The 13,891-nt window shown below is 43.9% G+C and overlaps 2 long non-coding RNA genes across 2 annotated transcripts; one reads left to right on the top strand and one right to left on the bottom strand.

Annotated features, from left to right (window-relative positions):
* Window positions 1-300: 300 nt before the first annotated feature.
* Window positions 301-2,418, bottom strand: LOC129457758 (uncharacterized). The gene is made up of 3 exons (XR_008649362.2): window positions 2,313-2,418; window positions 1,470-1,902; window positions 301-523 (listed from the first exon to the last, which is right to left on the bottom strand). It is a non-coding gene; the product is annotated as an uncharacterized lncRNA (long non-coding RNA).
* On the top strand, window positions 1,467-11,756 carry LOC129457757 (uncharacterized). Its single transcript, XR_008649361.1, has 3 exons — window positions 1,467-1,575; window positions 10,060-10,380; window positions 11,325-11,756. It is a non-coding gene; the product is annotated as an uncharacterized lncRNA (long non-coding RNA).
* The last annotated feature ends 2,135 nt before the right edge of the window (window positions 11,757-13,891 follow it).

The raw sequence follows: 13,891 nt of genomic DNA on the forward strand, positions 1-13,891 counted from the left end.
TATTGAGTCGGAGAAGGAGAGGAGACAAAGAATTAGATGGGGTACAAAAGTAAATCAACAACTAATACCTGAAAACTTCCAAAAATTGTTCAAAAATCTAAATTTTTATATCCGAAGGTCCACAAGCCCCCCGCAGAAATACAAACGAAGCCATTCCAAGGCCATATTGTGATTTAGGAAACTAGCAGGGCAGCACTTTCAATTGACTTGATATGATTTATTATTTTTACTATTTATAAGAATGGAAATAAGTTATCTGTAGGATTTTTGTCTTGGAGAAAGTCTGACATATGAGGCAGAGATGATGGTTATTGAAGGCAGATGACTTTCCAGCGTTGTCTTAAATGTTCCATTTTTTTCCTTGCGAATTAAGTTTGTTTAATCCAAATCCTGCAGTAATATTGATGCTCCAGAAAGATGCCCCACGGAGATTCTGCTTTTGTGCGTCTGCCCTGAACGGAGCTGTGGCTGTGTCTATGACAGTTTCAGAAGCGTGTAGTCGTGGAGTACTTAATCTGAAAAACTTAATGGAAACATGAATTAAGAGAACGGTCACTGTTTCGTTCTATCAGCAAACTATTTAAAAAGTGGTCCACAAGGGATAATATTTAGAAAGAGATATTAAAATATTTTCCAAGGGAGCCTTATTCAGGACAGAAACGCAAACACTGTCCCTGACCTCACCACACAAACTTCCCGAATGTGTTGGGAGGGACCAACGGGCGCTCTGGTCTTGTTGACCTGCATTAATCACGGCCAGGAGGTCCACACTAGGACCCCAAGGCCTGGGAAGCAGCCTAGGTGGGGTCAGAGAAGTGCTGGATGTGGCTCCCAAAGCGGCTGAGAGGGTCCCTTCCCTGTGGCTTTTGCCTGACTGGATGCAGCAGGGTCAGCCTTTTCCCCTGGGGAGTTTTCTCCTCTTTATTACAGTGGCAGGAGCGTCCCCGTGAGAGGCCCGATCCAGGTGCAGGCCCTACTGCGAGCCCAGGGGTCCAAGAGGTGGTCCTGGGGTGCAAAGGAGGATTTGGACAACCAGAGAACAGAGGAAATGATGGTTTTGAAAAGGCAAATGGCAGGTGACTAGGGACAGGATGTTTTTCATTTCTGGCAGTGAACTGAGGGTTTCAGATATTTACGAGGGGGCTTCTCGAGGTAATCCCAAGAAGCCTGAGGACTGCCGGGTCCACGGCCATTACCCCACACCTAAAGAGGGGCTGCACTGAGCATGTCTGAGAGGGCGGGGCCGTAAGCCCCACTCCTGGGATGGGCCGCACTGCGCATGTCTGAAGGAAGGGAGAGGGGGGACAGTTATCCCCACCCCTAGAAACGACTGCACTGCGCATGTCTAAAAGGGCGTATCAAGGGGGGAAAGGAAGGAGGGGGGCGGGGCTGAGGCAGAGGCGGGGCGAGAAAAGGGGCGGGCGAGAAAAGGGGCGGGGCGGGCCCAAAGCCTGCCTGAGGAGGGTTACCTTGGCAACCCTGCTGCGCAGGCAGTGAGAGTCAACCGGCCCTTTTGTTGGTATGCGAGAAATCAAACTTCGGACATCACAACCGCGACATCCGCAGCTCGTGAAGGTGGGCTGTCACAATTACAAGGTGAAACTAGTCGCCCTAACTCCACTGTCTTCCCAAGCGGGAGAGATTTGGGAACAGCCAATCTTCCCTCCGCAGAGTGAATCTGCTTCTGTGTGTTGAAGGGCGGTGCAGGGAGTCGCAGGGCGGAGGGTCTACGATGCCAGCTTGCTCCGGGTTGGGGGTGTGCGCAGCTTTGCAGAAGGGGTAGGGCTGTGCACCTCGCAGCTGCTTCTGGGAGTTGTAGTCTCGTCGCGGGTTCAGGGCGGTGGGTGGCGGGGCTGCGGGACCACAATCACGGATTGAGACAGGTGCTAAGACAGGGCGCAGCTCTGGAGGGAGGGGCAGGTCGATGTAGGCCTCTTCACTTACCAAACTTTGCTGGCCATTGATTCCGAGCTAAACCCTCGCCAAGGGGATTGAGTCAGGAGAGGAACTTGAGGGGCAGGTCTGAGTTGGGCAGTGAGGAGGGTGCCTTGCTGCGAAGTGCACCCCGCCTTTGCCCAAATCGGGAGTGTCTGGTCCTCATTCACCGCCTTCCCGCTGCTCAGCTCGATTTTCTGTACCACCCACACCCGGGGTCTTTCCAGAGCATCGCGCCTCCTCCAGCCCCTGGAGCCGCCTGCTTTCCTAAGCGGCTGTGAGAACTGGCCTGAGGTCCCAGACGCTATCCACTGTGCTGCTGCCCTCCGCTTTCTTCAAGCAGAGCACAAGTTCAGCCGCCTTTGAAAGACACCCACCGCGTGGCCTGGGGATGCACAAGTTCAGAGCTTTGCAGGGAGTGACGATGGGCTGGGGCATCGTGCACACGTCACCCTCACCAGTGCCGTTTTCGCAGATGTGGACGTGGAGGCATGAGGGAGGGAAATCATTGGGTTACCAAGGTGCTGCTAAGAGCAGAGGAGAAAACCCCAATTCCCAGCCATGTGTCTGGTGTGACATTTCACCAACCTATTTAGGTGAGCAGACCCCCAAATATCTACCTAAAGTGTATGATGGTTTAGGCATTTTATACTTAAAATCATTGGTCTCATGTCAACTGAGGACTGACTGGCCAGTATCTCAAAGATACAGATGATGACCTGATCCCTCAGGAACAGGTGCTCCAGCTTTGTGGGAGTGACTTTCAAGGGATGGAGCACTTGGGGGGTCTTTGAAACCTATCAGGTTTCACATCTCTGCTTTGGGCGAAAAGCTCATCACCCACAGGAGTCAGGGATGTGCCTTTACTTGCTGGGGCTGATCTGTTGAAACTTAAGTGTAGACAATGGAAACATCCAGGAGCATTTCTACTTTCATGCAGCCTGTTAATAATTGATGTCCCTAAAGTCCTATGTCCTCAGGGACAGTTCCTTTGATTCCTGGATGGTATCAGATTTTATGCTGTTAAATCTAATCTGTAAAAACCTGGGCATTAATCTCTATGAAAATAAGACCTTGTTCTTTCTCCTTTAAATGCCCTTTTTTTCTCTTGTCTAATATTCTGAGTAGGATCTAGTACTATGTTGAAGGAAGTAGTGAGACTGAGAATCTTTATCTTAGAATAAATCTTAGAAAAAAACATTCCAACATTTTACCATTGACTATAATGTTAGCTGTGGGCTTGTCCTATAGCTAATAAATATGTATCTCTGTATTGTGAGGTTTATTTTTCTGTACTTAATTTGTTATAAATTTTATTAGGAATGGATTTTAAATTTTATCAAAAGAATTTTAGTCATGCATAAAAAGTCATGATTTTTAATCTTTTTGTTGTGTAAATAAAGTTTGTGGCATATATAGATTTCTACATATTGAAATATTCTTGCATCCCAGGAATAAATCCAACTTGATCATAGTAAATGATCCATTTAAAGTGCTTTTGAATTTCATTTGCTTTGTGGGTAATTTTGCATCTATGTTCATTAGGGATATTGGCCTGTAATTTTTTTTTCTTGTAATGTACATCTCGGCTTTGGTATCAAGGTAATTCTGGCTTCATAAAATGAGTTTGGAAGTATTCCTCCTTCTTCAGTTTTTTTTTCAAAGATTTGGTTCTTTTTAAATGTCTGGTAACATTCAGCAGTAAAGTCATCAGATCTAAACTCCTTACTCGTTACTGATTTATTCATTTTTTATTTCTTTATGTTTCAGTCTTGGTAGGTTGTACATGTCTAGAAATTTATTCATGCCTTTTACCTTATTCAATTTGTTGGGATATAATTGTACATAGGTGTCTATGTACATAGCAGTTTTATCACCTTTTGTATTTCTGTTTTACCAGTTGTAATTTCTCCTCTTTAATTCTGATTTTATTTATTTGAGGATTTTTTTTTAGTCTGGCTAAAAACATGTCAATTTTACATTTTAGAAAAACAAAGTCTTACTTTTTTTCTTCATTTTCTGTTGTTTTCTTTGTCTCCATTATATTTATTTCTGTTCTTTTTTTATTAATTTCATCATCTGGCCGGGTGCGGTGGCTCACGCCTGTAATCCCAGCACTTTGGGAGGCCAAGGCAGGTGGATCGCGAGGTCAGAAGATCGAGACCATCCTGGCTAACACAGTGAAACCCTGTCTCGACTAAAAATACAAAAAATTAGCTGGGCGTGGTGGCGGGCCCCTGTAGTCCTAGCTACTCGGGAGGCTGAGGCAGGAGAATGGTGTGAACCCAGGAGGCGGAGCTTGCAGTGAGCCGAGATCGCACCACTGCCCTCCAGCCTGGGCGACAGAGGAAGACTCCGTCTCAAAAAAAAAAAAAAATTCATCATCTGGTAACTTTGGGATAAGCTCTTCTAGTTTTTTGAGTTGTATCATTATTTGTTTACTTGTGATCTGTCTTCTCTTTTGATGAAGGCATTTACTGCCACTCCATCTCACTGGGATTAGCATCGGTATGCACTATGGTAATTTTGTTTGAGTCCATCAAACTCCTGATCCTAAGAATGCACCTTTGGCATACTGGTAAGCAGCAGTGCTGAAAGCCCACCCAATGGGTAGGGGTTTTACAGTGAGATAATTACCCCTTATGTTTTGGGAGGGGCTAATATTAAATGCTCTTTTTCCTTTTTATTACTCATCAGTGCCTGAACCATAAGGCACAAGGAATGTGCACCTCATCATGAGAGTGCATGTGATAGCAGCAAAGGAAGCAGCAGTGCAGAAAAGACAAGGCTGCTACTCTTGCTTGCATGATAATAGCACTTGTTAGAGCAACTGAGTGACATGTATAATTCTCCCCAAAGTAAAAGTCTCTTGTTTCTGCAGTTTTACAAAAGACCATCCCTGGGCCTGTCCTGAGAGTATGCAATAATAAACAGTGTTCAGATGACTACCCAGGCATTTAGTAATGATAACCAGACCAGATGAAGTGACCACAGAGATATAGCCAGACTCTTGGTAACCAGGAGTGAAGTACTGACTGATCAAGGTTCTGTCTTTTGACTGACTTGACAGGCAAGTGTTTTGCAAACTGCCTGCCAAACACAGGCTAAACCTGATGACACATCATACTGGAGGAGAGTCAATTGACCATTTATGTCTAGGTGATGAGTGCTTTAGTGTGGGCAGGGAAGGCAACTCATGATAAAGGCCACAAATTGCTATTTAGACCAAAGCAAAAGCCCACCATCAACTCGTGGCTCTGACTGAGGTGACTTTTAATGTATCATGAAACCAGTAGGCCCAAAGCAGTTAAAGTTGAGCAGATGTCCTCAGTCATGGGTGGTTAATCCAGTTTGTGTTGTGAATTGTTTGATTAGTCTCCCCCTTTACCCCGTTGTTGAAGGAGAAATTACCATCCTAGGGCTACTGGAACAATTAAAACTATGGCACCAATCATGCAACAGATGACATTGGTAGCAGTTATTCATTACAGATAATCATGGAAGGAGGGAACTATGTAAGGTATACAGACCCACAAAGGATTGCACTTGGGAGCAGAGAGAACAAACAGGAGACATCAGGGGAAGGCTTTGTAGTATCAAGAGGCTGAGATGCTCCTGGTTCCCAAAGGAGGTTGTTGTTGGTTGGTCTGAATAATTGTGTAATCTTGGGGGAAACTGAAACACATTATACCGCCAACTGCTAAGACTCCAATAACATACTATAATAGTGTAACACTGTAATGTACTCCATACTATAATATTAAAGTATGTTCTCACTTTGTTAATAGGTTCTTAGAAACTATGGCTTTAAGTAAAACAATGTACTATATAATGAAACCAAATTTACCATTGGCTAATTGATATAAACAAGAGTTAATTTCTTATGGTATATAGTATTTTCAGTCACTTAAAGTCAGTTTCCAAGAACCTATCAATGATGTTAAGTGAGCACTTACGGAACATGTATTTTAGTGATGTGTAATAGAAAGTGGCCATATAAAGTATACTATTCATGTACAAACCTATACTTGTGCTACACATTACAGTAATGAAACACATAACAATGTTCTAGTAATGGACAGACTGTACATATATGACATTGTTCTGTCATAAGTAGGTATATGTAAGCCTACCTTAAAGGTCAAAGGAGTTGAGAGGTTGAAGAAAGAGGCTGAGAAATCAAGTTTCTCAGAAAGAAACATTTAAGAGGGACTTATGAATAGAAACTATGTCTCAGATAGCTGAAGATGGTGAATCCCTGCACTGTTACTTCCTAAACCCAGACCCTTAACAAAGGAAAGGAACGTGTAGGACAATTGAAATCACTATATAAATTTGCCTAAGGATTAGATTTATGCTAAGAACCTGTTCACAATAACATCCAGGTTGTTTTGACTTAAGGGTAGGGCTTACAGAAACAGAAGGTTTCAATATATAACATAGGTATTTGAAATCCCCCTCAAAAATTAGAGGAAGTATGTGTTTCATAATTTTAATTTTTTAATCTAAAGTCTTAAACTCTTGTTATATTAAGTAATGTTAAGTTTATCACCAAAAATTAGCATTGCTAAGCATTAAAATAATTGTTTTAAGACAGTTTTTACCCCAGCACCAGTGACTGGATAATAGGGCTCCAGGCCCTGCCTCTTCGTGTCCTGAGTGACAGAAGATTTCAACCAACTTGTAGCCAAATGAGGACCGAGTGAAATGTTCCAACCTGCAGCCCTTTTTAGGCAGGACTTCCTCCTTATGCTGAAGCCAGGCCCTCACTGTGAGACATTTGCATTTAACCTTGTATATAAGGTTTTTATTTATAAATTATATATATGTGTGTGTCTGGGCATGGTGGATCTCACCTGTAATCTCAGCACTTTAGTAAGCTGAGTGGGGAGGAGCTCTTGAAACCAGGAGTTCAAGACCTGCCTTGGCAACATAGTGTGAGCACCATGCTTTTCTACATAAAAAAATGAAAATATTAGCCAGACATGGTTGCACGTGTCTGTGGTCCCAGCTACTTGGGAGGCTGAGGTGGGAGGGTCACTTGAGAATGGGAGGTAGAGGCTGCAGTGAGCTGAGATCAGGCAACTGCACTCCAGCCTAGGTGACACAGAAAGATCCTATCTGTGCTTCTCTCTTTCTCTCCTTTACTCTGTATGTGTGTGTGGAAGGGAGGTTGTGTGTGTGTGTGTGTGTGTGTGTATTCAAAATGAAAACAATATAATGACAATTATTTTTATTTTTTTTGAGACAGACTGTCACTCTGTCACCTAGGCTGGAGTATAGTGTTGTGATCTTGGCTCATAGCAAACTTGGCTCCCGAGGTTCAAACAATTCTCCTGCCTCAGCCTCCCGAGTAGCTGGGACTATAGGCGCCCACCACCATGCCCGGCTAATTTTTTGTATTTTTTAGTAGAGATGGGGTTTCACCATGTTAGCCAGGATGGTCTCGATTGCCTGAACTCGTGGTCCACCCACCTCAGCCTCCCAATCGCCTGGCTAATTTTTGTATTTTTGGTAGACAAGGTTTCGCCATCTTGACCAGGATGGTTTCAAACTCCTGAGCTCAAATGATCTGCTCACCTCGGCCTCCCAAAGTGCTGAAATTACAGGCGTGAGCCACTGCACCTGGATAATAACAATTATTTTTATATTTTAGATTTTACAACCTTTCTGTCCTCTTGGCTTTTAAGGCAGCCTGAGCTTTGAAAATAGGCAATCCTCTATTTTAGCAATGTCCAATAGAAGTTAAATGTAAACCACTTGTGTCAATTAAAATTTTCTAGTAGCAATATAAAGAAAAAGAAAAATGAGTGAAATTGATTTTAATAACTTAAACCAATATATCCAAAATAGTTTAACATATCAGAATTAAATTATTAAAGAAATATATATGTATATATATATTTATAAATACATATATAAATCTTTACTTTCTTGTATTTTTCTCCAGCGTATCTCAGTTCATACTGTGCACAATACAGGTGCTCACTAGCCCCTGTGGCCAGTGGCTGCCACATTGCAAGTGCATCTCTGAGGGCTCTGACTTTTCTGACCTTAGGGAGGTAACGGGACTGAATCTTCCTTCGTTTTAAAAATGGAATTATCAGATGATCTGGCAACCCCATTTCTGGATATCTATTGAATGTGCAAAGCAGGACTTGAAAGAAACATTTGCACACCCATGTTTATAACAGAATTATTCTAAAAATCCAAAAGGTAGAAGCTACTTGAGTGTCCCTTAACAGACAAATAGGTAAAGAAAATATTATATATATATATATATATATATATATGTACACACACACACAATAAAATATGATTTAAAATGGAAATTTTATCACATGCTACAATAACAATGAACCTTTAGGACGTGATGCTAAGTGTAATATGCCAGGAAACAAAGTGACAGTGAGTGTATCATTCCACCTATGAGCTATCTTAAGTAGTCCAATCATAGAAACAGAAAGTAGAATGTGTTTGTCAAGGGATCAGGAGAGGGTAAAATGGGCAGTTGTTGTTTAATGAGTATTGAATTTTAGTTTTGCAATGGAAAAGCTCTAGAAGCTTGTTGCATAACAATGTGGATATATGTAATACAACTAAATTATGCAATTAAAAAGATTTAGAATGGTATATTTTATGTTTTTATTACAATTAAAATATTGTAAAGTGACACATAAAAGATATACAGCTTCATCCATGTCCCTACAAAGGACACGAACTCATCATTTTTTATGGCTGCATAGTATTCCATGGTGTATATGTGCCACATTTTCTTAATCCAGTCTATCGTTGTTGGACATTTGGGTTGGTTCCAACTCTTTGCTATTGTGAATAGTGCCGCAATAAACATACGTGTGCATGTGTCTTTATAGCAGCATGATTTATAGTCCTTTGGGTATATACCCAGTAATGGGATGGCTGGGTCAAATGGTATTAAACCATCATTCTCAGTAAACTATCGCAAGGACAAAAAACCAAACACCGCATGTTCTCACTCATAGGTGGGAATTGAACAATGAGAACTCATGGACACAGGAAGGGGAACATCACGCTCCGGGGACTGTTGTGGGGTGGGGGGAGGGGGGAGGGACAGCATTAGGAGATACACCTAATGCTAAATGACGAGTTAATGGGTGCAGGAAATCAACATGGCACATGGATATATATGTAACAAACCTGCACATTGTGCACATGTACCCTAAAACCCTAAAGTATAATAAAAAAAAAAAAAGAAGTACACAATAAATTATTAACTATAAAAAAAAAAGATATACAGCTTTATAAACCTTTCAGAAAATTACCTTCAAATTACAAGAGTGTTTTTCTCACACAAACATCATATAGATTCATCCATAAATACATGGGTAAATTAAGACTATTTACATGATTACTCTCCTGAACAAAATAAAACAACTTTTGACACCAGCCAAGAAAAGAAATATGCAAGATAAGTTATGAACAAATGGAGTATATTAATAGAGGCAAACAAACATACATGACTTTATTGGTGATAGATATGGCTGATTCATATTTTAATTAAACTTCACATCAACTTAACATGTACACATAGAGTTGCAGATTTACATCCAAAATCACAATACGTAGGTAAAACCAAACACAATACAGGAATGTCAAGGAACCTACCCTAAAAAAGAAGCACAGTCATATGAAATTGCAAAACAAGAATGACAGAAACATTAACCAAAAAACTCCTATATAAAACATAGTTGTACTATTAAGAAAGAACTCTCCTAGATAACTTCAATTTTCAGCTGTAACTGTGCACCGGTGATGAGCAGGGATTTTGAATCATGATTGCATTAGGGAGAGCTAAAGGTGGCAGGCAGTGCCACCTCCAGAGAAGCCACTGCTGCGATCTGGGGCACACCGGGCAGCGTGGGTCGAGGCAGCTGAAGCGCTGGTTCGGGAGTCCCTGAGGGCGCCCTGGCCCAAGAGACACTGCTCATGGCCCCGAGCGCCCCGCAGGCCACGGAGGCTCTGGCCTGGATACCTCCTCCTACCTGCAGCCCTCACTAGGCGCCCGGCTCCTTCCTGGAGTATGAAGGTCCTGTTCTTTCTGGAGGGACTGAAAGCTTTTCTCCTGGCCTCCTCGTTTGCTAGCCCGGAAGGTGCAGGACCTGAGATCTGAGCTGGTCCAGCGTCCCTGAGGAGCCAGGCACCGGACTGTGAGAACTAGGAGGCGAGCTTCAGGCAGAAGGGGAGACAGGAGCTGATGGGGCCGCTGGCGGCAGCGCGGGCAGGGCTGGCTGCTACCTGGGCCAGATGGTCAGAAGTACCAGAAGTCGCCACCGTCCCCACCCTTGGCCCCCTAAGCCGGCATTCACACATTCTATTCTCAAGAAATGGAAGTGGCAGCGGGAGCTGCTGCTCCAGGAAGCCGAGTGGCGTGGAGGGGGGCGCACAGCTGCCACCTGCTTCCAGGTGAGTTGGTCTGCAGCCTGGGCCCGTGAACGCCCACTCTCCTGCAGGACACACCGCCGCTCTTGTCCTCCTTGCTCCACCGCCTGCTGTGCAAAATGCTCAGGTCCACATCGCAGGCATTTTTGGCAAGTGTACTGTGGGGAGGCAGCAGGGAGGAGGGGTTTGCCAAGGGCCCTTAACAGAGGTTCTTGGCATGGAGAGGAGAGAGAGGTGGCTGGCTGGTTCCAGTCTTAGACAGGGGGACGACAAACACCGTGGGATCCTGTCCTTTGAGGGAGACTTCAGTTCAATTCTTATCTGTTCTTCACCTGCTTGAGCCTCTGAGAACAGAAGAAATGGGGCTCTTTTAAATTGTCCTGGCCACAATGATCTGGACCCTTGCCCCAGGGCAAACCTCGTTCTGGGGCTCCTTGTGGCCTGGAGGCTCACACCTGTCCACTCCAGGTGTCTTTAATACAGGGTCTATTTAGGCCTGGCTGGCAGTGATCTTGAGATGCAGCACGATCTGGCCAGATATTCGGCTGTTACAGGAGAGTTTAGCCTTCATCACTCTGGGCCACTTCCCTCACCTGCAGAAACCCCCCTGAGCCTCAGTGTTGCTGGGCCCAGGCCCAGGCTACCTTTCTATGATCCCATCTTACTCCACTTAAATGCACCAGGGTCTCACTCTGCCTTTCCCCCTTTCCCAGAACAGGCCTCATTCAACTCCTACAGGACATGTCTGGACCATGCGCACCCCTCTCCAGTGTTAAAACAGAGAAAATAATTTCTTTATTTTCACTCAACATGTAACTGATTTAACATATAAGGAGGTCAGCTTTATGTATAGATATGCATGTAAATATATATAAAAATTCTAATGATATGGGAAGATTAACATCCTTACACTTTGTTCAGTGATTTTATAGAGTTTTTTTTCCCCTCTCTTTCTCTCTCACTTTTAGGCTGGTGTACAATGGCAAAATCTTGTCATACTGCAGCCTGTGCCTCCTGGGTTCAAGAGATTCTCATGCTTCAGCCACCCAAGTAGCTGTAATTACAGGAAGGCATCACCATGCGGAGCTGTTTTTTGTGTTTTTAGTAAAGACAGGGTTTCACCATATTTCCCATGCTGGTATCGAACTCCTGGCCTCAACTTATCCACCCACCTTGGCCTCGCAAAATTCTGGGATTACTGATGAGAGCCACCATGTCTGGCATACCTGTCACTATCTCTATGTTTATTTGTTCAATGGGAAAATTCTCAGTGAAGACTCCTCAGTATGATGGAGATATTCTTGTGCAATCAATCATTGATAGATGCATAGTAGAAAAACTTCCATTTTTCATTTGCAGCTCGCAGAGCTATGATTAAAATCTCCTGCTTATGAACTCAAGTGATGAGAAGTTATAGCATGCCCTAATTTTCTACATATCTGCCTGCATTTATGGTTGGTTTTCAAACTTGCTAGAAGGGAAAGAAGTGGGGTTTTGTCCCCTTTAGAGCCACTCTCCTCCCTTTGGTGGGTTCCCAGGAGCTGATGATCAAAGGGAAGAGGTCATGTTTGTCAGGAGAATGCTTTGCTGCATCAGGATTCAGCGAAGCTGTTTACTGCCAGGCAGGATGGAGCTCAGAAGCCATCACTGAGGTTAGGAAGTGAGGACGGAAGTTAAGGGATCCCCACGGGAGAGAGTAAAAATGCTCCCTTTGGATTTCCAAGTGGTTGCTGCTGCTTCTTGCATCAGCCTTGCTTCTGACCAAAATGTGTTCCTGGTCCCTTCTTCTTGACATTTTGCTGCTTGTGTCCAAAGGAAACAGTCCTGGACAGCAGTGGTTGGAAGGATGGCTGCCTGCTAAAGCTGATTCCCTGGTAAGCTCTGCAGCCTGTTAAGCAGAGCCTGAAATTCTTTCTCACTGAGTGGTGATTCAGACCATTCACTTAGCTGAGCTACCTGCTGGGCCTCCTTCCTGGTAGGTCCTCCCAGTGTGCCTCCCTGGGTGGGTGGGGGCTTCCCTGGAGACTCCCGTATGCCCCAAGGCTTTCAGGCCAGGATGAAGCACCCAGACCTCTCAGCAGGAGCAGCCACTTGGGGGAAGCAGAAGGAATGGGAGGGGTCCTCCCCCTGGGGGAAGCAGAGGACCATGGAGGTTCCTCCTCCTGTGGATCTGCATTGAGAAAAGGTTGTGCCTTTTCCTGAAATTCTGGGGTTGATAACGCCGATGTCTGTTGCAATTGCTCCAGCAGATGGGATGGCTCCTTCATGGCTTGTGTCTATTTCTGCCACAGGGAGACTCTGTACATGGGCTGCTAAGGTGCTCCTGCTTCAGGTTTCCATTGAATCATGACATCCTGGGACCCTTTGCCCAAGCCCCACCACTGCTGAAGGTGGGATGTGTCTCATTGACCCAGACACTGAAATTGTGGCTGAAGATAACCAGGCTGAGGCTGTCCCTTTAAAGAAGAACTTCCAGGCCAGTGTCTCATTTTTCTTGTCATCCTGAAATTTTCCTTTCAACAGAGGCCAGAAACAAGTCTGTGAATGGGAGAGGCCCTACTCCTAGAGTTGGTGCCTTGACACATGACTCCTAAGTTCCAGAAGAGGTTGAGAGATCTCTCCCATCTTCACAGCCAGAGTGGGCTGAGCATCGTGACCCTTGGTGCCTGGCTCACGCAGGCTGTAGAGAAATCCAAAGGATCATAGGATGTGGGAAGTGGAGGAAGAGCTGGGAAAAATGACAAGTGGTTGGTGAAAGAATAGGAGGCAGGTAGAGGATGGGACCTGCCTGGAACAGTGCACTTGTTTTGTTCCTGCCAGTCAGATAAGGTCTTGGACTTGGACCTGGTGCCAGGGAATTCACAAGCCCCCTTCTGCTGTGGCCTGGGACATGAGGTCTGTGGTTCTGAAACCAAATGTAAATTTTGGACTCTGAAATGCCTGTTTAGCCAGTTTCTCTCTAATGATGATTCCAGGAGAGGATTTCTCCTGGAAAATTTTGAGGATTCTTTTCAAAGGCTTCAGTGAGTACACTGGGGTTGTGATTGAGTGATGGATGCCCCTTTCCTTCTACATTGTTATTTGACTTACAAAATAAATATTAACTATGGAAGTTATGGTCATACCATTCTTGACAACAGAGGAAACTTCAAATCATTCATGGATGACATCAGAGTCTCATTCTCCTACATTAAACATTCTCCTACATGAAACTTCCTGAATCTTCCATGTCTACTGTCTAGAAAACTTAAAACATGAAATACTACAAATTAAAAATAAATACGTTAATAGGCACCAAGTATAAAAGTAAATCCAAGAAGGAACAGAATATATGAATACATATATAACAAGTAAAGAGATTCAATTAATTAAAAATATTCACAAAAAGAGAAGCTCAGAGCCACGTGGCTTAACTGATAAATTCTACTGAACATTTCACGAAGAATTAATGCCAACTCTTCACGAGGCCTTCCAGAAAATAGAAGACAGTTATTGGAAACACTTTCCACTTTGTTCTGTGAGGCCAGTATTACCC

This window comes from Symphalangus syndactylus, chromosome 11 (genome assembly GCF_028878055.3).
Source record: "Symphalangus syndactylus isolate Jambi chromosome 11, NHGRI_mSymSyn1-v2.1_pri, whole genome shotgun sequence".
Classification (NCBI taxonomy): Eukaryota; Metazoa; Chordata; class Mammalia; order Primates; family Hylobatidae; genus Symphalangus; species Symphalangus syndactylus.